This window comes from Herpailurus yagouaroundi, unplaced genomic scaffold (assembly GCF_014898765.1).
Source record: "Herpailurus yagouaroundi ecotype Mexico unplaced genomic scaffold, PumYag 28, whole genome shotgun sequence".
Lineage (NCBI taxonomy): Eukaryota > Metazoa > Chordata > Mammalia > Carnivora > Felidae > Herpailurus > Herpailurus yagouaroundi.
Genome location: NW_024412376.1, coordinates 149,758,798 through 149,780,938, shown reverse-complemented (window position 1 = coordinate 149,780,938; position 22,141 = coordinate 149,758,798). Strand labels below are relative to the sequence as shown.

Here is a 22,141-nt window from a genome sequence, read left to right as displayed (position 1 = left end):
CTTCCAGCGGGTACAGCTTCAGATGGTACATTCTGCTGTCTGCACTGTGTGGCAGGGGAAACAGCCGTATTGATTTGCATGGCTCCTGTTATGGGTTGCATAACTCCTCAAAATTCATATGTTGAAGTCCGAACCCTCCTGCTACCTCGCCATGTGACCTGATTTGGAAACAGGGTCATTGCATATCCAATGAGTTAAGTTAAATGAGGCCACAGTGAAGTAGGATGGGCCTTCACTGCAATATGACTGGTGTCTTTATTTAAAAAGGGGGGAACTGTGGACACAGAGACAGAAATACACACACAGCAAGAATGTCGTGTGAAGATTGGAGCTATATGTCACAAGCCGATGAACTACCCGAGCTAGAAGAGGCCTAGAACAGATCCTTGCTAACACCTTACCGTTGAACGGTTGGCCTCCGAAAATAAATTTCTGTTTGTTTCAAGTACTCTGTTTGTGGTACTTTGTTCCAACAGCTCCAAAAAACTAGTATAGTACCCTTCAGAACACAGCCTCCACCAGATGACAGTTTTTAAGGCAAGAACAACTCAACAATGGGCTTATCCTTGTAATATTTACTAGTGTGGCCACACGAAAGCTTAATAATTTGGAGAGCCTAATGCCAAAGGAGGAACACCTGAAACAAAGTACTTACTAACCTTGATTCTCTTTAAATAGAAGCTGATTCTTCCCCTTTGCCACTTCAGGCTCCTTATGTGGCTGCACCAATAGGCAGAGAAAGGTCACTGTACCTGCAGCCATGATTGATCCTGGGTCACCGGATTGTTGCTATCAAAGAGTACAAGAAGGGCTGTATATGGAACATAGGATGTCTCCTGGACGCCTCTAAATGCTCCCTTGCCTCAAAGTACTAATGATTGGAAAACTGGATCAACCCCCTTCCCAAACACAGACACACACACACACACACACACACACACACACACACACGCACATTCTTCCTAAAAGACCCCTAGGGAAGCAAAATTATGGGAATGAAGGCTCAGGTCACCACTTTCCCCGCTGAGGTGCTGCCGCAAGCTACAAGGAACTGGAAATGTATGGTAGGAAGGGATAGTGATGATGATGATATTGATAGCAGCATGACCAGCTTCCAAAGCCTGATTAAATATGATTTTTTACTTTTTCTCTTTCCTCTGCTACATATTTTATATGATGACCAGGAACTAATGTTTTAAGTTTCAGGTAGAAGGATGAAGGAATCCATGTTACTCCCCATAATAACACAGTAGTGACTTTGTCTCCTGTGTTTGGGCCATAAGTTTTGAAAGGGACAAAGGATAAGACCAGTTGTCAAGATACCAAAGGGATTGACTGTGCTAATTATAATTCCCTTGTGTCTTTAGATATGCTCACTACTCTTCCTCACCCTGCCTCTTGCCTCAGGAGGATGACTTATAAATGTTACATGAATAAATTCTCATCTCTCTGGGTTCCTGTTGACATCTTCTTCACTATGGTTCTCTCAGATGAAACGAGAACGGTGGGACTAATTAAATGAGAACAGTAAGGACTAACTTGATTACCTCTTCCTGGGACAAAACTTTGCCTTTGAGTATAATGCTGTAAGACAATAGAGTCTATTATCGATTCAATTCAAAGTTTTGGTAGAATATGAATTGGTAAAAAGACTCCGGGTAGGGAGTAGTCCAGATGTTTTCCACCGATTTTCATTTTTTCACTAGGATCCTTCCCACTGTCACCACATGGGGATTTCCCTTCCAGAACTCTTTCTGGTAAAAACATTGTTGGGGGATTCTGTGCTTGACATCTGTAACGGAGGAAGTAGCTGGACCAGACAATAAACACTTTGTGAAAGGTGCTGTTGAGGAGAAAATAGTCCAAACCCATTTACACAACTGTGACACCATGCTTCTGAAAAACATGTTTTTTTGGTAGAACTTGGTGGTCAATTTTTTTCCTACCTGTATTGAGGTATACAATTTACACATAATTTTAGGTGCACAGCTTTACACATTCTGACAAACCGACATAGTCATGTTACCACACAAAAGCCAAATTGTAGAATATTTCCGTCACCCCCAAATATTCCTTTGTGTCCCTTTGGACAAAATCCCCTTTCCTCAATTTTAGTCCCTGACAGCCTGTGATCTCATGTATGTCCTTCTATCTTTGCCGTTTTTAGAATGGTATGTGAGGGGGATCATACAGTATTGTGGCCTTTTGAGTCTGCTTTTTTCATTTAGCATAATGTTTTTTGAGAATTACCCATTCTGTTCCAGGTTTGAGTACTCATTTCTTTTTTATTGCTGAATAAAACACTTATTAGAGCATTTTATTGTATCATACGCTACAATATGTATCTGAATTATACCTACAATTTGGTGGATAATTGAGTTGTTTCAAGTTGTTGACAATTATGAATAAATCCACTGTACACATTCACATACACGTTTCGTATCTTCATTTCTCTTTGGTGAATATCAGAGAATGTATTAATGGGTTGTATGGTAAGTATGTGCTTAACTTCCTAAGAAACTTCCAGACTGCTTTATAAAAAGCTACATCATTTTCAAGTGACATTAGAGTTCTAGTTTCTCCACATCATTACTGACATTGGTTATTGCCATTTTTTATTTTAACAATTGGGTTCTGGTTGTTAGTTTTTTAATGTTTTTATTTATTTCTGAGACAGAGCCTGAGTGGGGAGGGGCAGGGACAGAGGGAGACAGAGAATCCAAAGCAGGCTTGGTGCTATGAGTGTAGAGCGCAACGTGGGCCTCAAACCCACAAACTGTGGGGTCATAACCTGAGCCGAAGTCAGACGCTCAACCAGCTGAGCCACCCAGGTGCCCCAGTAATTGTGTACCAGTTCCAGTTTATGTTTCTCTAATAGTGAACGCCGTTAAACATTTTTTCATGTATTTGTCATCTGTGTATCTTCTCAAATGAACTGTAAGTTCAACTATTTTGCTTATTTTTTATTGGGTTGTTTCTTTCCTTATTATTGAGTGTTGAGAGTTCTTTATATAGTATGATTACTCCTCTTTACAAATTATTGCCTTTAAGAATATATATATTTATTATATATATACATTTAATATATACATTAAATGTGTACACACACACACACACACACACACACACACATAATTCCTTTACATAACGTTGCAACCCCAAGGAAAGAATCACCTCCTAACTCTTTTATCACCTTCTGAGGATCATTCATTTCAAGCAATTATACTTCTTCTGTTATGCCCAGAATTCGTGATCCCCAAAGACCACACCAGCTAGCTTGAGCTCAATCCCCTACCTGCACCGGACACAGCGGTGAGATACCAGGAAGAGAGAGCGAGTTTCAAAAGCACAAAGGTTTTATTGGGGCCTAGGGGCAATTGGTGAGGTAATGGCTGTGGCCTCAGCGATTGGCTGGGGAAGGGTCGGAGTCCTGTTACGCAGGTTGCTGGGTGTGTTTTGATCAGGAAGTTTGCAGGGTTGAGCGGGAGGTTACTCAAGGGGAGGAGGTGTGGTGTAGGTGAAGGACACAGAACGAGATGGAGTCGGCTGTTGTAGGCCCGCCCTTTCACTTCCTCAATCTTTTAATCTTAAAATGTTGATCTTGCGTTGCTTTAAAAGTTGTGTGAAAACTACTCACTCCGTCTCCCGTAAAAATCTGCATATATACAAATTTTTGCATGTCCTTTTTGGAGTCCATAAGATACCTGCTCCTGAAGTTGCGCGTGGACCACAAAGCAGGACCCCGGGCTAGAAACTTACGTGTGCAGTCTGTTAATGTCAACTTGGATCAGTATAATTATCTTCCTTCTTTATCTTAGGTGAACTTAAGCTATTGAATGATGCAGGATAAGGCATGCAACTGTGCAAATTAATGCACTAAAGATATACTTTCATCCCTTTTTGCAGGGTCTGTGCAGCTGCACAATATTTTTTTTATTAGTCTCTTTAGTTCTATTTTTAACGCCCACAGAAGCCAGTTGACAAATGTTCTTTATCACCTGTATCCCCTTCACTCTTTCATCCTGCTACCTACTCCACTGAAAAATAGAAGAAATCGGGTATAAATAAGTATCCCCACTTAATTTAAACTTAATCTAAACTTAATTTAAACGTAATTTAAAGAATGCACCTCCATTCTTCCTTTGAATCTCCGAAAGAGATGTAACTTTCTTGCAGCCAATGTTATTCCTTCCCTTTGGGCTCCTGGTGCTACTCTATCCTAGACCCCATTTTTGCAAACAGCTCCTTTACCTGTGTTATTCATGTCTCCCCCTTAAATTGCTATTCGTTCTCAAGATTTCAACATTTTTTTTTTCCCATTGGAAAAGAGAAAAAAGCTCCCTCAACTGTGGAGCCCACTTCTCACCCCTCCCCATACTCTACCCCATGCATTTCCTTTGTTTCACAGCCAAGCAGAGACAAATACTTTACACTCGCTGTCTCTAATGGTTCCATTTCTCACATCACTACAAACTCTCTAGCATCCCCAACACTCCATTAAAATTGCTTTTTACAAGCAATAAATAATTTTCCAAATGGTCTAATTACAAAGAAAAAAAACGAATTGGTTATTTTCAATTATTATACCTGTCCTCTGGGAAATATTTGTTATTGTTGACTATTTCCTGAAACTCATTTCTCTCTTGTCTTCTGTAGCAATACTCTCTCCAAACTTCTCTGTTATGTGTCTATGTTGTGGGTCTCCGACCTCTTGTTCTAACAAGTACCACTGTGATAGTGATCCTCTCGGGTCTCTCTGTTAAGTCTTTTTTTCTTTTTACTCTCACTCAATTGCTGAATGACCAAACTGCATGATATTTTCGACTATTGCCTACCTACCTATAAATCAATGAACCAAAACTCTTGATCACTTTTAGGAATTCTCCAAAAAAAAAGAAAGAAAAAATGAGGCAGTCTTCTCCTAAGTTGTTTGAACACAACCAGTCCCAAGTAAATGTCATCATTGTTACCCTCCCCAAACCATTCTCCAAATTTATTCCCCTCTCTTTTTTTTTTTTTTTTTTAACGTTTATTTATTTTTGGGACAGAGAGAGACAGAGCATGAACGGGGGAGGGGCAGAGAGAGAGGGAGACACAGAATCGGAAACAGGCTCCAGGCTCTGAGCCATCCGCCCAGAGCCCGACGCGGGGCTCGAACTCACGGACCGCGAGATCGTGACCTGGCTGAAGTCGGACGCTTAACCGACTGCGCCACCCAGGCGCCCCACCCCTCTCTTTTTTCTATCTCAGTGATTATCTCCACCATTTCCCTTGTTGCCCAAGCAGAAACCTGAGAATCACACTAAATTACTCATTTCATTTCTGAATGGTGACTAGTCAATCATACACTTATATATGCAATAAATAATTGTGGAGTGTATATACCGTGTGCCAGCCACTCAGCTAACCCTTTCTGCTAACCCTTTGCCAGGTTGAATTAGACCTTATCTTTGCTCTCAAACTGCTTACATTGTAATGTTGCAGAGGCTACAGGCTATATTCAATGAGAGTTTAAAGGAAGGGCTCTCTGAATCAGACTGAGGTGGAGGTGTCAAAGAGAACTTGCCAGAGGCAATCCTTGCATTGAATGATAAAGGATCAATGGTAATTAGCTAAGGAAAGAAGAGAACAATAATCCAAGAAGGAGCAGCCTAATGCAAGGTTTGACAAAGTGGTTCTGCTTCCTAAATCATTCATAGTCCTTTGGCTTTCTCTCCAGATACACTGCTAGAAACTTACATACAGCCAGCCACCATATTTTTCACCAATAAAATTAAAAAGGCCTTTTCATTAGCTCTCATTGGCCGCTAGTGTTACCTTCATCCCATCCATCTTCCACATGGCTACTGGACAGATCTTTCTAAAGTGCCTCTCTGAGCATAACTCTCTAGTACTTAAATGGACTTCAAGCTGTATTCCAAAGCTGTAATCATCAAGACAGTATGGTACTGTCGCAAGAGCAAACACTCAGATCAATGGAACAGAATAGAGAACCCAGAAATGGACCCACAAACGTATGGCCAACGAATCTTTGACAAAGCAAGAAAGAATATCCAGTGGAATAAAGACAGTCTCTTCAGCACGTGGTGGTGGGAAAACCGGACAGTGACATGCAGAAAAATGAACCTGGACCACTTTTTTTTTTAATTTTTTTTTTAATGTTTATTTATTTTTGAGACAGAGGGAGACAGAGCACGAGTGGGGGAGGGGCAGAGAGAGAGAGGGAGACACAGAATCTGAAATAGGCTTCAGGCTCTGAACTGTCAGCACAGAACCCGATGCGGGGCTCAAACCCACGAACTGTGAGATCATGACCTGAGCCAAAGTTGGATGCTTAACCGACTGAGCCACCCAGGCACCCCTGGACCACTTTCTTACACCATACACAAAAATAAACTCAAGATGGATGAAAGACCTAAATGTAAGACAGAAAGCCATCAAAATCCTCAAGGACAAAGCAGGCAAAAACCTCTTTGACCTCGGCCACAGCAACTTCTTACTCAACACGTCTCCAGAGGCAAGGGAAACAAAAGCAAAAATTAACTACTTGGATCTCATCAAAATAAAAAGCTTCTGCACAGCGAAGGAAACAATCAGCAACACTAAAAGGCAACCGATGGAATGGGAGAAGATATTTTCAAACGACATATCAGATAATGGGTTACTATCCAAAATCTATAAAGAACTTATCAGACTCAACACCCAAAAAACAAAACAATCCAGTGAAGAAATGGGCAAAAGACATGGATAGACACTTCTCCAAAGAAGACATCCAGATGGCCAAACGACACATGAAAATATGCTCAACATCACACATCATCAGGGAAATACAAATCAAAACCACAATGAGATATCACCTCACACCTGTCAGAATGGCTAGCATTTAACAACTCAGGCAACAACAGATGTTGGTGAGGATGCAAAGAAAGAGAATTTCTTTTGCACTGCTGGTGGGAATGCAAACTGGTGTAGCCACTCTGGAAAACAGTATAGAGGTCTCTCAAAAAACTAAAAATAGAACTACTCTATGACCCAGCAATTGCACTACTAGGTATTTATCCAAGGGATACAGGTGTGCTGTTTCAAAGGGACACATGCACCCCCATGTTTATAGCAGCACTATCAACAATAGCCAAAGTATGGAAAAAGCCCGAATGTCCATCGATGGATGAATGGAGAAAGAAGATGTGATATATATATATATATATATATATATATATATATATATATATACACAATGGAGTATTACTTGGAAATCAAAAAGAGTGAAATCTTGCCATTCGCAACTACATGGATGGAACTGGAGGGTATTCTGCTAAGTGAAATTAGTCAGTCAGAGAAAGACAAATATCATATGACTTCACTCATGAGGACTTTAAGATACAAAACAGATGAACATAAGGGAAGGGAAGCAAAAATAATATAAAAACAGGGAGGGAGACAAAAACATAAAAGACTCTTAAATATGGAGAACAAACTGAAGGTTACTGGAGGGGTTGTGGGAGGGGGGAGGGGCTAAATAGGTAAGGGGCATTAAGGAATCTACTCCTGAAATCATTGTTGCACTATATGCTGACTAACTTGGATGTAAATTAAAAAACTAAATAAAATTTAAAAAATCAAACCAAATAATAACCCCCAATTTTCAAATTGCATCCTGACATATGATTTAGCTTCTCACTACCCTGCAGGTTTAGTGAGTTACTATCATTGGACACCCTGCTAACCAGTCAGTTTACTGACTGTGACAATGTACTCTGTAACGTTTGATCCTTTGCATATGTATATGTTGATTCCTCCTAAGATTTTCTTCTTTCTTCTTGTGTGACAGATACTCTCTTACGAGTGAGTGTACTTCATCAAGACTCATTTAGGTGGCATATCTTTAGATGCTCAGGTAGATTAAGCACTACGTTCTCTATGGTCCACAGCAACATATGCATATATTCATTACAGCATATGTCACGTTATATTATACCTGTTTACCTGTCTATTTCCCCAATCAGACTTGGAATGTCTTGGGGGAAAGAAAAAATGTATTATTCATCTCCATATCCTCAGTGCTCACAATAGTTGCTGGCATATTCATAGGTGCTGAAAATATTTATTGCGTAAGCATTAATTAATTAATTAATTAATTCATTAATATTAGGCACTTCCATTGATTAATAAGGGAGATTTCCTTTGTGAAATGGAGAATATTTTTTTCCTACAACCTTAAAGAATCAACAAATATTTGCCAAGCTCTGACTCTATGATAGTCACTGTGCCAAGCACTTTTAGTTTAAAGGCAAAAAATACAGTCCCTACTCTCAGTAGGGCTTATATTCTATGAAGGAAGACATACATGAAAATAGGCAACTACACAAGAGAATTAAGTGATATGATAAGGGAAATAAAGAAAAGTATGAGAAATCGGGGCCAGAGGACATCAAACCTACTTCTGGATCATTAGAGTAAATTTCCAGAGCAAATGACAGTTAAGCTGGGACCTGGCTATTCCAGGCAGTGGGAATTTCATGTGAATGTCCTGAGTGGGAAGAAAAGCACACCCTAGCCACAGAATTTAAAGATCGGTCTGAATGGATCACAGTAATTCAGAAAGAGTTGGTGGGAGGTGAGATTGTGAAGTGTTTTGATATCTCCCAGGATTTAAAAAAAGGGACAGAAAATATCATGCTATGTTTAAGAAGATCACACTGGCTGCAGAATGGAGGCTGGCTTGGAGGAAGGCAGGAATAAAGACTCACATGCAATCATGTAAGTAGGAGACGGTGGTGGTAGTGTATAGGAACTCTATCACCTCCAACATTTTTTTAAGACTGGCCCCTGTGACCATGGACTGAGGAAAGCTGCTGTGCATTGAAGGAGCTCTAACATCCTGCCTCCCTCACTGGGAAATGAGAGGAAAGCTATAGAGTGAAGGCAAGGGGAGCCCTTATACCTGACTTCATTTGGTTGCTTATTTGTTTATTTATTTATTTATCCATTCATTCATTTATTTAAAGTTTTTATTTAAATTCCAGTTGACATACGGTGTAATAGTAGTCTCACGTGTACAATATAGTGATTCAACACTTCTATACAACACCCAGTGTTCATCACAACAAATGCCCTCCTTAATCCCCATCACCTATTTAACCCACCTCCCCACCCACCTCCCCTCTGTCACCATCAGTCTGTTCTCCATAGTTAAGAGTCTTGTTTCTTGGTTTGTCTCTCTGTCTCTCTTTTTCTCCCCTTTGTTCGTTTGTTTTGTTTCTTAAATTCCCCACGAGTGAAATCATATGGTATTTGTCTTTCTCTGACTTACTTCACTTGGCTTAATACTCTCTCGTCTCATCTCCATGGTTGCAAATGGCAAGATTTCCTCCTTTTTGGCGGCTGACTAATATTCCATTGTATATATGTACCCCTTTGTCTTTCTTCATTCATCACTCGATGAAGCAACTTGGGCTGCTTCCATAATTTGGCTACTGTTGATAATGCTGCCAGTTTAAATGTATGACGCAAACCTGAACAAAACATGGTGTGAGGGGCTGAAACTCAGAAATGGTGACCGGCTGATGATTAGGCCCTGGCCAGCCACACCCCAGAAAAAATAGGAGGCCACAGAATATTGCACTAAACAGCAACAGTGAAAGTATGTTCCATGGGCAAGAGAAGATCTTGATGGGCAGCTGAATAACCACTGAGATAGCTGGCCCGTAAAATAGGAGTCTTTTCAATGGGACAGAAGTTCAATTCAATAGGGAGGCAATATAAAATCAGAAAGGGGCTTCTGTTGAGGTACTTCTTAGTTATGAAATGGATAAAAAATGAGGCTTCTCTGGTTTTATGTCAGAGCCGAGGATGGGCATCCACGCTGGGTTCAGATTCTTCCAAATCACTGTAGTCATTTTGTTTTCTTAGAATCTGCCTTCAAGTCCTTCTTCATCTAAGGAAAAGGCACCTGGAAAGGGACAGTAGAACCTCTGCCTGCGAGGCCAAATGTTTTCTACCATACTCCTATCGCAAATAAACAGCTACTGTCAAGAAGAACTCCCCTAGATTTCCCCAGTGAGCCCATATATTAATACCTCACAGCAGAGTTTCCACTTGGCTTCATGACTACAGGAAAGCATTCAAGTGTACACAAAGCACCTTGATGCTCTAATACTACCCATCCTTTGCCATAAACATTGGGCCTGTTTCACGAAAATGAGAGGTTCTCCTCCCCTGTATTACCAACTATCAAAGTGTACATTTTGCGGGCATAGGTTTCTCATAAGCTCCCGGTCACTCAATCAGATGTTAAAAATATGGCATGAAATCTGAAGTCATATTTACTCCAGATGGATACCAGAATATGTATCATATTACATATTCCATGTCGAAGGACTATGGCAAGTTCTGCCTAGCTCAACTTTTTAGATGATCTCTTCATCCCATTCACTTTCCTCTATCCCAATGGCCACTGACATAGTTCAAGCCACTACTATCTCTCACTCAGAGGCTATAATTGAATCCATCCCAAATGACTCTGCCTACAGTCTTGCCCCATCCAATCCATCCTCCACACTGCAGCTGGAGTGATACTTCTAGAATGCAAAATGAATGAATCATGTCGCTTCCTTACTTAACACTCATCAAGTGTTTCCCAGTGCTATTACAATAAAGTCCAAGCCCTTTAGAATGCCCTTTGTGGCCTGGCATCCTGCCTTTCTTGCCTAATCTCACCCTCTTGTCCTTCCTACCTTAGGTTCAAATCAAGAAATGTGCACTTTTCTAGTTCTTGAGCATAATTTTACTCTTACCTACCGAACTCTTCATGGCCACTTTTTTCTTTTTAGATATCATCATCAAAGCTTTTCTACCCTTTGGTAAACAACATCAAATGCCCCTTTTATGAGCTCATATTAAATCTTACATCTTATTGTTGTATTTATCACATTTTATCACAGGTAATGATTTAACTCCCTATTCTCCTGCCATACTGTAAATTTGCAAAGAAGTGATCATTTTTTATCTTCTTCACCACTGTATTCCTAGCACCTAGTGCAGCATTCATATCAATTTGTTGGATGGATAGATGGATGGATGGATGGATAAGGATGAGCTTGTAGAGAGCTCAATAAAGAAAACGGATGGAGGCTTGTATCTCCTCCATAAAGAGGAGATAATAAAAATACTAACCTCATATCATGGCTATAAATATTAAATGAGGTATTTATTATATGTAAAGTATTTGAGACTGTGTCTGCCATGTTATAAGCACTCCTCTAAAAAAAGTCAGCTATTATTAATATTAATATTAATATGGTATATTCTCAAGAAATATGACAAATAAATGAATGGGTTTAAAAAGATTATTCAGTAGTAAAATCTAGATACATTCTCTCCAGCATCTCTGTCTAGCCCTTAATTACAAAAAAGCATTTGAGATTTCCTGATAATGCCCAACATCTGTGGTCACAACTCACCCACATTCAGCAAGCAATACAATAATAGAGTACAATGAAACATTTTCTGCCCTAGGATCCAAGTTCAACCCTTATTACTAGAATTGTTTTTGTCAAATTCCCACCCCTAGGCTCTGGATGCTGCCTGTGTTCTGAGATCTATGACATCTTCTTGCTCCCTGCTCTCTTACCTGACCTTCTGGTCTTTGGTCCCTTGCATGTCTACACTGGTGGTACCTGATTAATTGGGCTCTGCTCCTGACCCTTTCTTGTTTGGCTTGTGTCCAGGGTGGGTCAATGGCTTTAAGGACATGCCCCTGGGCAGTGCACTGTGCCAAGACACGCAGGAGAGGAATGCCACAGTGGTTGGTCCGCATTAGCATAATTATCTCCTGAATCTACTTTCAACCAATTCATACTTTGTCTCAGACCAACCTAGTTTTGACCTTCTTTTTATTTTTATTACTTCCTTACAAGTTGCCCTTTCAACCTGATGTTGTTCCTTTTTAAGACTTTGATTAGCATTCTTCTAATGTGACATTTCCTCGGAAAATGTTTGGCTTGGTCCCAGGATCCCCCTTACCAATGGGCATACTTCTGTACTGCCCTAAGTGGGTATAAGCCAGAGGTGATATGCAAAATATTTAATATCTGATAAAACAGAGACAATGAGGAATCAAAATGAATGATGGCAAGAGGACTGGAGGTGGATCCTGGAAGGTCTCCATACTATGTCGAGCACTGATTCGTTAGTAGCTGTATCTAAGGTTACAGACTGGGGATGTGGGGAAACAGCTGCTTACCAAGCAGTCTAATTTTTAGCAACCACTAGAGTATACCTCAAGATTTTATCTAGGTTGGTGTTTTCTAATACAAGCCTATTTTTTCATGCTCCATAATGCGTTGCCCATTAGACTAATCCCTAAACTTGGGCACTAATTGACAGGATTGCTCACAAAAATGTCATATGCACATATATTGGCTTTAGTTGTCCAGTATGAAAATTGCTAGAAGCAAAATCATCCCCCAAATTACTAGGTTTTTGAGGGGATGATGTTATTCAAGAAACCTCAAATTTATTATTTTTAACCCTATAAGCCCTCGAAACTTCGTGAACAAGAAATAAACTAGAAGTTTGTACATTCCTCAGGAAAAGTATCTTCTCCAAAGTCAACTTCAAATATAGTCATGATGAATACTAGGGATCCTCATAGGAAAAGATAGGTAGATTGTCTAATAAAAAAAGGTGGACTCCAGGGCCAGGAAAAGTCCGTGCTATTTGACATATGTTATAGACCAGTAATTTGTATGTAATTCCCATTCTTCCTTTTTCTAAGATAAAGATTCTATTGTAGTTACCCTGTTCCTTCACCACGCCTGGATACTGGATGAAGGGAATAGACAACTTATCTTTCCTAATAGTCTCTAGACTAGAAAATTCACATCTGGATCTGATAGCGAGGAGTGGACATTACTCAGAGATGATACACTTTAAGCTAGATCCTAAAATAAATGATCTTTGGGGTTACTTCCTCTAGAAAAGGGCTAAGTAGACTCTATTAAAATGTGTACATGAAGAATGGTATGCACGGATGCCCACTAGTCTAAGGAATGTCAGAGACTGTTCATTGTTGAATTCAGTACTTACCTCTAACCTCCTTCTCCTGTGCCCCATCCACCGCAGAGGCCAGAGAAGCTACATATATGTTTTCCCAGCTCCCCTTACAACCAGGGTGAGCCACATGACATACTTCTAAACAAAAAAGATGTGAAGGTCAGAGGGTGTGAAAGCTTTACTTTACTGATGAAATGAACAGACATCACTGATAATTTACCTTACCCCATTTTTCCTAACTTTAAGTAGACATGAGATTTGGTGATGTGGTATCCATCTGATAACCATGAACAACAAACGAACAAACCAACTGAGAGATTTAAAGAGGTGCAAGCCCTGAGACTACTATGCTAGTGAACACACGTCAGCAATAATCAACCTCCTGATTCTTGAGTGCAAAACAGTTACTCATATTATTTTACACCACTGCTGATTGAGCTTGCTGGTGTTTGCCGCGGAAAACATCCTTACTAACAGAGCCCTTTGTGATGCAATTAAAGTCTCTAACATCATTACCCAAGTGAAAACAACGGTGAATTTTGCACTGCACATTTTTTATATTTTCTTAGATCAACATCTCTGTTTCCTTACAGTCCATGTGGGATGTCTGTTCTCTGCTACGAAATCTGTCAGGGTACAATTTTGTAGCAACCCCAACTGGGCAAACAATACAAGGGCCAGATGGCTATTATGATACATCAATCCTTCCAGAAGCAAATTTTATAATAAAAAATTTAGAACCCCCCAAAATTATCAGAAAACTAAACATAATTGAAGTAGCAATTAGGCATGAATCAACAATAAAAAAAAATCATAGAATTCAAGCTAGCACTTCCAAGCACCATGCCTATGATAGATATTGCTGATGATTACAGTATCTTTTTTCAGAGATACCACTTCATACCTGAGAATACTTCATAATGGTTCTAGGCAACCATTATCCAGTAATTGGAGCTGGCACATAATGTGAAACCTAACTGTATCTCCTAATAACTGCATAGTCACGCTATATATACATATAGTCACAATCCGAACAAAAATCCATGTTCACTAGAAATCGATAATATCTTTGGGGGAGGGGGTTTGGAGGGTACCAACTAAGTGTTTCAATTTCATTTTGTACCCCTTCTTATTTCTCTTAAGTCCTAGTTGACCTTGTCATCTTCATGACTACCTAGTCAAGAAGACATATAAAATCACATTGAGTTCTGAAAAGCCCCATTATTATGACCTTGTGCCCATCACTATAGCTAGTAAACAGTCTATGCCCTTTGTATTAATCATTGATTGATTATATCTCGATCCCTTTGTCGTTGCATCTGAACATTTGAAACTTGGTCAAAACTAGTCTTACTGTTACGTATAAAAAGAAATTTCTATTACCTCTTTACAAAAGATTGTGTATCTGCCCTTTTGGACAAATGGGCACACACATTTGTTTCTAGATATGACTTTTTGGAAGACAGCCTCTCTCCTATACAGGAAAAGACATCCTGGCTTGAGAGACTTTTCATTTTCTACTTCAAATCTAACTTAAAGGATAGATACAAAGGAGTAGAACTATTAGGAGTTAATGTTTAACACTTTCCTGCCAGGTACATGGAATGTCCTTCTTTGATCTGGGCTGTATGAAAGAGTGCTAAAAGATACTACAGAAGATACCAAAATAGAAAGAGATGCTATCGGGAAACTCAGGCAATTGCTGTTTGGTGACCTGAAAGGAAAGAATTACATATGAGAAAAGCAAAGGATAAAATACAAGGAAAAGAAAATATAGGTCACGGGGAACAAAATAAAACATAAAATTAAGTTGAGTAACATTTTAGAAATGAGTGTATACATATATATGTGTGTGTGTGTGTGTGTGTTTGTATACATACATATATATGTATGTACGTGTATATATATATATATATATGAAAAAATGGTCTAAGAAAATTGGACTTCTGCTAAAAGCAACCCTAGAAGTATAAGAAATCTGAAAAATAGAGAAAGTTTGACATAAAATCAGCTGGTGTCAGTAAGAAAGAATGGGCATGGAAATTCCAGCTCCCCATGACAAAATGGCATGATCTGGAAAAATAACTGTAAGTTCTCTCATTGTAGGTGATGCTGTGAGCCCTCCCCCAAGGGAGGAAACAAAAACCACATGAGGTAAAGACAGTAAACAAATGAAGAAGGGCATTTTGACTTTGTATTCAGTCATTCAATTATTCAAATATTTAGTGAATCTCTACTAATGCTAGGCACTGTGCTGGGTGATGAGTGTATGTCAGTTAGCAAAAGCCTCAAAATACCTGCCCTCATTTCTAGCAAGGGAAAGATGTGATACACTCTAAGGAATTGTAGAGATCATATCCTTTCTGTATTATATAATCGTGTAAAATTAAGCCTAAGTATTGACAACTTTTCAGATTCCACTGACCTATGGTCTAATGAAGTCCGTGTAAGAGAGAAATTATGTATTTGCATATACATATTGCCTTGCCTATTTATGAGTCAGCATCCCTTCCTATAAGAAACCATGCTTTGCTAGAAGCTCAATTTCTTGATCAGGAGATGTAAAGTGGACTAGGCAGTCTATATGCTATTCCCCCTGACCTTGCTCTTTAGGTTAAGGAGGGTTAAACCTTCAAAAGAAGGGGTAATCAAGCAATGTTTAGCACTAGAAAAATCTCAAAGAAATTAGTAAAGATACTCAAGGCCAAAGCACTCAGAGATAACATCTTCTTTAAAGGTAAAAAAAGTTAGTATAAGGATAGGTTAAGAAGTATGTTTTCAGGCAGGGGCTGCTGTTCTAGGTCATCTGTCCATCCGTCCATCCATCCACCCGTGTATTCTAGGAAGAACAGGGAGCTATGCAGAGGCACAGGCAACTTTATCCTCACTAGGAAAGAGGTGCCCTGATACAAGTTGACTTGCAAAATCATATTCAAATCCCATGGAGTTTATGTTGTAGGCTTTGTCAGTAGAGTTGATTCATGCAGGGGAAGGGGGTGGCACTTGTGACACCAGCCATATTTGTCTCCAGCCCAGTCTCTTCTTCTCGTCCTGTGCATTGTTACATTTTTTAAATTCTTTTTTAACACATGGGCTTTGGTATCCAATTTCCCAAAGTTGCTGGATAGCCCTGTTTGTGATAGACAAAGTCAAGCCAAAATCCTACAAAGAGAAATTTGCCTGCTGTCAGAGATCTGACATACTTTTGTATGAATGATGTAGATAGATTCTATAAAGCATTAAAGCAATCCCTGAGAGATTTATGTTGCACACAATCACTCTTATATAGACATATATCTTGGAAGTCCACTCCTTGACATTTCTTCCTTAAGACAAAAATTAAATAATGACTCTGTAAAAACATTAAAGGTCTCCTTTTACTGGGGAAAAATGAGCAAAATCACAGGGCACTTTTGAAGCTTAACTTCTGTTTAGCCCACCTTGAATTCCTTTGACACACTTCTAGGTCTACCTAAGAGCAGTAGGAGAGATTCCGTAAACTAGAGATTTATAACATATGACAACTCAACCCAGATCCTTATGAAACTAGAAGTGAGTCAGCAACATTATAGCTGCTTGAAATTCAGGGCATTTCAGAGTGAGGGGGAGAAATCTTCAAGAATTTCACAGGCAATGTTTTACTCTGAAAAATTGCTGAGAATTCTTCAGAGGCAAAGTGGTGCCTGAGTTTTTATTTTCCATGGCTAGCTGGTAAATGAACCAAGGCTTTGTGAGTTGGGATCAGACAGCTGACGACAAGAAGGGCCACATCAGCGGGATGTCTAGTTGCTTCCACACAACCTCTCTCAGAAAGTAGTTGACCTTCAATGGCTCCCATTCCCTTCAAGAAAATAATCTCCAATCCTTAATGCAGGCTATAGGCCCTTAATTAACTGGCTCTGGCCTCACTAGTCACACATGCCATCTGCTCAGGCTTTCTGCTCCTCTCCTCCATACTATTGCCAAACTGAAATTCTCTCATTGCCTCGATGAATCATGCTCTAGTTCTAATTAATTATTGAATTGACCCTCGATGGATTCATAATATAAAACAACTAATTATTATACATAATAATAACAAAATTAGAGTCTCCATGTATTGAATATCTACTCAGTGCCAGACTTAAGTCTTATGCTTCTATTTTACTAATTTTCACCCAAACCCTGCAAAAGCAGGCTATATATCTTTTAGAGTTCAGGAACCTACATTTTGAGAGGATAGATAATTTGCTTAAGGTAACACTGATAGTATGTGGTGGACATACAACTTTAGCGTAGGTCTTTTTGGTGTCCACGCACACTATCTTCCTGTGCTTTTTCCCCCTAATTAACTCATCTTTGACTCTCAGTACTCAATGCATTGCAGCCATGTTCAGAAAGGTTTCCTCTGATGCCCTCTGCTCCTGTGGGGAGAACAGGTGCTTCTCTTGCTATTGGAAAGCAATTAAAACCTCTATGAGTTACTGGTTTGCTTCTCTGTCTCCCCTCTCTTAGAATACGAGCAACAACCAGCACTCTTTCTTCTCCGTAGCATCTTTACCTCCCATATGGTAGCAGCTCATAAGATGTTTCTCACCCGTGGCCAACCATAAATGAGCGAATGATTGAAGAGGTGTCACGTGGTGATTCAAGAACCAGGTGAAGCCAGGAAAAAGATATCTTAAGCCTTTGCCAGTGAGCACTTTCTGAAGCTACCCTTTCTTACTTTACTAGTGGCGAGCACTGACTAGGACAACTAGATGTAGCTAAAAACCCAGGGCTTTGTTTTTTGAGCCCTCACCCTCACCCTCACCGAACCCCCTCAGCCCAGTTCACCTCTCCAAATGATCCAGAAAAACTAAAAGACAAAATCATCTCCCTACAGGGAGGTTTAAGAGTGATCATGTAAGGTAGCTGCTGAGGGACCGGCGTGAAGGGAAGTCATGATAAAGGCTGTTAGGAGGCTCTATTGAATCGTAACTCGGGAGAAATGTGGCTGGATTCATCAGGCTGTGGTTAGGAGACCTATGAGCAAATTTTACTGGCTGACCTTAACTAGAGAATTGATTTTTCTTTTCTCACAAATCTCATAACAAGAGTAGAACAGAGAAAAGACAAGAAGCCAGCAGGGATGGAGAGAAGAGCTGGCAGAGCTGAAGGGATTCTTCCCTTCTTTCCTGAAGAAGAAGAATGTGCTCTCTGCCAGGCTCAGGCCCGGGCCGGGGCCCCGCTGCAAATGAAATCCATGCATCTCCTGAGCTCTTCAAGGTTGGGAATTTCCAGACCAAATCACAGAGCAGGTCGCAGAGGAGAGGACATTGATTTCCTGCTTCACTTTCAAGGGCACTGATTCATGCATGTAAACACACACACACACACACACACACACACCCCTGTTTTCCTTTCTTCTCTCTCCATCTCTTTCCGCACTTGACAAGGAATCCCTGTTGCACATAAGCCCTGCCCCTGCTTGTTTACTAGCTAGTATATATTTTCAGTCACTCAGATGTCTTACTATCCTACTGAACTGGGGTTATGGAGCATGCAGGGAGCACCAGGTACTTGAGTTGCAGAAACTCTTCCGAAGTATGCCATTTATTAAGTAAAGAAAACTCTTCCCTGGCAGACATGGTTATCACAAATGTTGCAGTCATTTGCAATTTTAAAAAAGGTAACCATGAATATTTTTATATGTCACCTCTAGGGGTTCCTGAACTGACCAAACTTCTTGATCATAATAGCTGTTGGCTGGTGTAATCACACTTAACTCCTGGGGACTATGAGCACCCAAGGAGGGGATGAATCTCCTGCCATGTTGGAACAGAGAAATAATCAATATTTGCTGTTATTATTAGTCACTGGTAATATTAGTCCCATTTTATAGATAAAGAGGCTGAGGCTTACAAGAGTTCCAGGCTTGCCCAAAGTCACACACCTAGCAATTGATGGAGCCAGGTTTTGGTTCCACTGGGTGTACGTGAAGAATCCATCAAGGCTTCTGGACAAAATAGAAATGGGTGTAGAATCAGAGGAGCAGAGAGACTCACACGGCTGCCATTTTCTCTCCTTGTCTCAGAGGAGAAGGCCAAAAAAATGCTTCTTAATGGGTTAAAGACAAGGAAGGTCCAACACCGTGTATGTGGTAAGAAATCAGCAGCGGGTCCTTGGGACAACTTCGCCAAACACCTCCATCTCAGAACAAAGTTGCTCCAGCTGCATTTACCGGGAAGTGCCGTTAACTCCTTGGAACTCAATTGCATTCTGACACCTTATTCATCTTCCAGATTATTTCCCATCACTGACCCCGATCTTATTAGAAAAACCTTGGAGAATATCAGTAATGGCACCTTTTCTTTCTTGCTTGCTTTTTTTTTGACAAGTTACTCCAGAATGGATTTAATATCTTAAAATTGTCATTGATTGAAACTAGTAATTCTAAATGAGCAGTTTAAAACTAATATCCCTCTTTTTTTTTTTTTTTTTAATCTTTTTTCTCCCTAGCTACTCGACACTTGGTCTTTTCAAGGGTGTCTTCCTAAGCATTCAACAGGCCATAAAGATGTCCATAGCAGACAAAGATGGTGAGAAAACGTCCAGGAGCGTAGGACCTCCCCAGAGACGTCACTTATTCTCCCACTGAATCGCCCACCTACCAAAGAGTTTAGCACATAGTAGGTGCTCAAGAAATATGGAACAAATCAGGAAAAGTCATTCCTAACTGGAGCTTATTATTCATAAAATTAGAGGCTAGAATCTCAACACTCAGTAGTTCTTCAGTGGAGCTTTTGTGAGAAACAAACTACCAACATGCAGGTAGAGTGGAGGACCTGGAGGCAATGAACTTTTGTCTACTTCAAACATTTCTCTTCTCTCTCTCTCTTCCGGCAACCTTCTACTAACTGAATTTCCCATCCCTTCCCTAAGGAAGGGCACTAACTTTGAAATTCAGAGCTATTAGTCCAGATAAGTTTATTTAACTAGCTAATAAAGACCTTGGGCCCTGGAAGGACAAATATATGGGGTGGGTGAGTCCCAGTTCCAGGAGGTAATCAGAAGTGCTCAACCAAAAGGGTGGCATGATTGGTTGCTGTTTGAGCAGAGGAAGTTGAAGAGAGCATGCTAAAGGGAGGGCCACCTAAACCCAATTCACCAACATAACTAGCTTGGCCCTGACACCAAATGAATGGCATGGGTTTGCTGCAAGAAAGCCATGTTTGCATTGTCGACGAGAGAAATGCAGCATCATGATAATAATAATAATCATAATAATAGGTTTGGGGGTCCAAAAAACCTAAATTGGAGTTCCATCTTCATCCCTTTTTAGCTATCAGGCTATGACTTACTTTGTGTTTACTCAGTTTCCTCACCTGTAAAATGGGTATAGTTGCCCCTCCTATTTGGTGGCGCAATAAGGCATAATTGAGATCATGAAAATGCCTAAGATTGAGTCCAGTGCAGAAGAGATGCACAGTGAATGGTAGTTTTATCACCCTCAGTAATTATCAATAATTCTTTTCGAAGCAATCTTTAGCCTTGTTACTAAAGCAAAAATGAAGAGGGTCAAGGGAAAGAGGTAACTAAACATGGAAAGGGAAGAGCAGGGACAGGAATATTTATCAAGCATCTACAAGGTGCCTTCACATAAGAACACACCCTGAGGAAAAACAAAATGTGTCATATGAATCTAGCCTTCTCTGTCTCCCCCGTCACATCACCATATCCCACAGACCCCAACTCTTCAGGCTCCCAAAAATACAGAAACACTGATGGAAAAGGAGAAACGTGAGTGGGAGGAAGAAGAAGAAAATTCTGTATAAACCGAAAGCTTAATTGCTGGAGTGTCAGACCCGGACACTTTCTGAGTTATCTCAAAACTCTGAGTAGCCTCATAGGGGAGAGGGAGATTCCCACACTGCCAATAAGACGTGATCCCTTAGGGGCGCCTGGGCGGCTCAGTCGGGTAAGCATCCAACTCTTGATTTCCGCTCAAGTCATGATTTCCTGGTTGGTGAGATCGAGTCCTGCATTGGGCTCTGTGCTGCAGCACGGAGACTGCTGGGGATTCTCTCTCCCCTTCTCTCTCTTTGCCCCTCCCCTGCTCACTCTCTCTCTCTCCCACAATAAATTAACATTAAAAATAAAAGGAAGCGATCCCTTAAGAACACAAGCCCCGTAGCAAATGGAAACCGGGTGTGCACTGGTTCAAACATTCCAGGGGAAGGGACCAAGAAGGACGGCTGAGCGATCAGAATCACGGAGTCACAGAGTCAGGCAGTATGAGCTTATAATCTTGGGAAATTCTGGAAGAGAAGAGTTTGCATCCTTCCTGCTATTTGTTCATCACCTCTTCAGAAGTATTCAAATGAGCTGAGACAACTGCTTCACTTGGCATTTGGATCCATCTATTAGCCACTCCGGGCCGCGAGTGCTTAGTCATTTCTTAGCTCATGTCACTGCCACTTTGTTCGCGCATTTGACACTGACTCCAATAACCTTGTAGCATCTGCCCTCCCAATTCCCTGAAAACCCTGAGCAGCCTGCTTCGATGAACGCTCCTTTGAATGTCCTTTTCTCTTTCTCTCTCTCTCTCTCTCTCTTTTTTCTTTTGACAAGGAAAAGAGCTATCAGGTTTCTTGAACATTCTTGAATAGCTAATTCCTGGAGTCCTTGTCCTCACTCCTTCCCCTCTGTACCTCACTGGCATTTGCTCTGAGATCTGCTGCTTTTCAAACAACGACCTGGCACTGAGCTGAGGTTTCCAAATGTTAACTCCCTGGCATCAGTCCTGTAGGTGCTGAAAGAATTTTTCCCTGATTTGCACACAAACCCTTTCATTTCGATGCATATCAGGGTCAGCCCGGCTTTCTGCCTTACCTACAAGGTGGTTTGGAGGCCATGGCCCAGAGAACAGCTAGAGAAGTGTTCCTCTTCCTTTTCAAACCATCTCTCAGCCGCTCTCACCCAACCATTTAGAAATGCACAGTCCTCCCAGGTTCTTATTTAAACCCCTACAGGCAGAGTCACGCGGTGGACCCTTACCTACACTCCAGCTTGTCAGACTTCCTTCAGGGAAGTCTGCACAGGCTCCAGCAGCTTGTCTGTTCTG

The 22,141-nt window shown here is 40.6% G+C and overlaps 1 long non-coding RNA gene across 1 annotated transcript in view; it reads right to left on the bottom strand.

Moving 5' to 3' along the window:
- The window catches only part of LOC121037489 (uncharacterized), a 57,339-nt gene extending 35,323 nt beyond the window's left edge, over positions 1 to 22,016 (bottom strand). Inside the window, exon 1 of the long non-coding RNA XR_005793787.1 lies at positions 21,910 to 22,016. This is a non-coding gene — a long non-coding RNA (uncharacterized LOC121037489). The remainder of the gene's footprint in view (positions 1 to 21,909) is intronic.
- Positions 22,017 to 22,141: the final 125 nt, after the last annotated feature.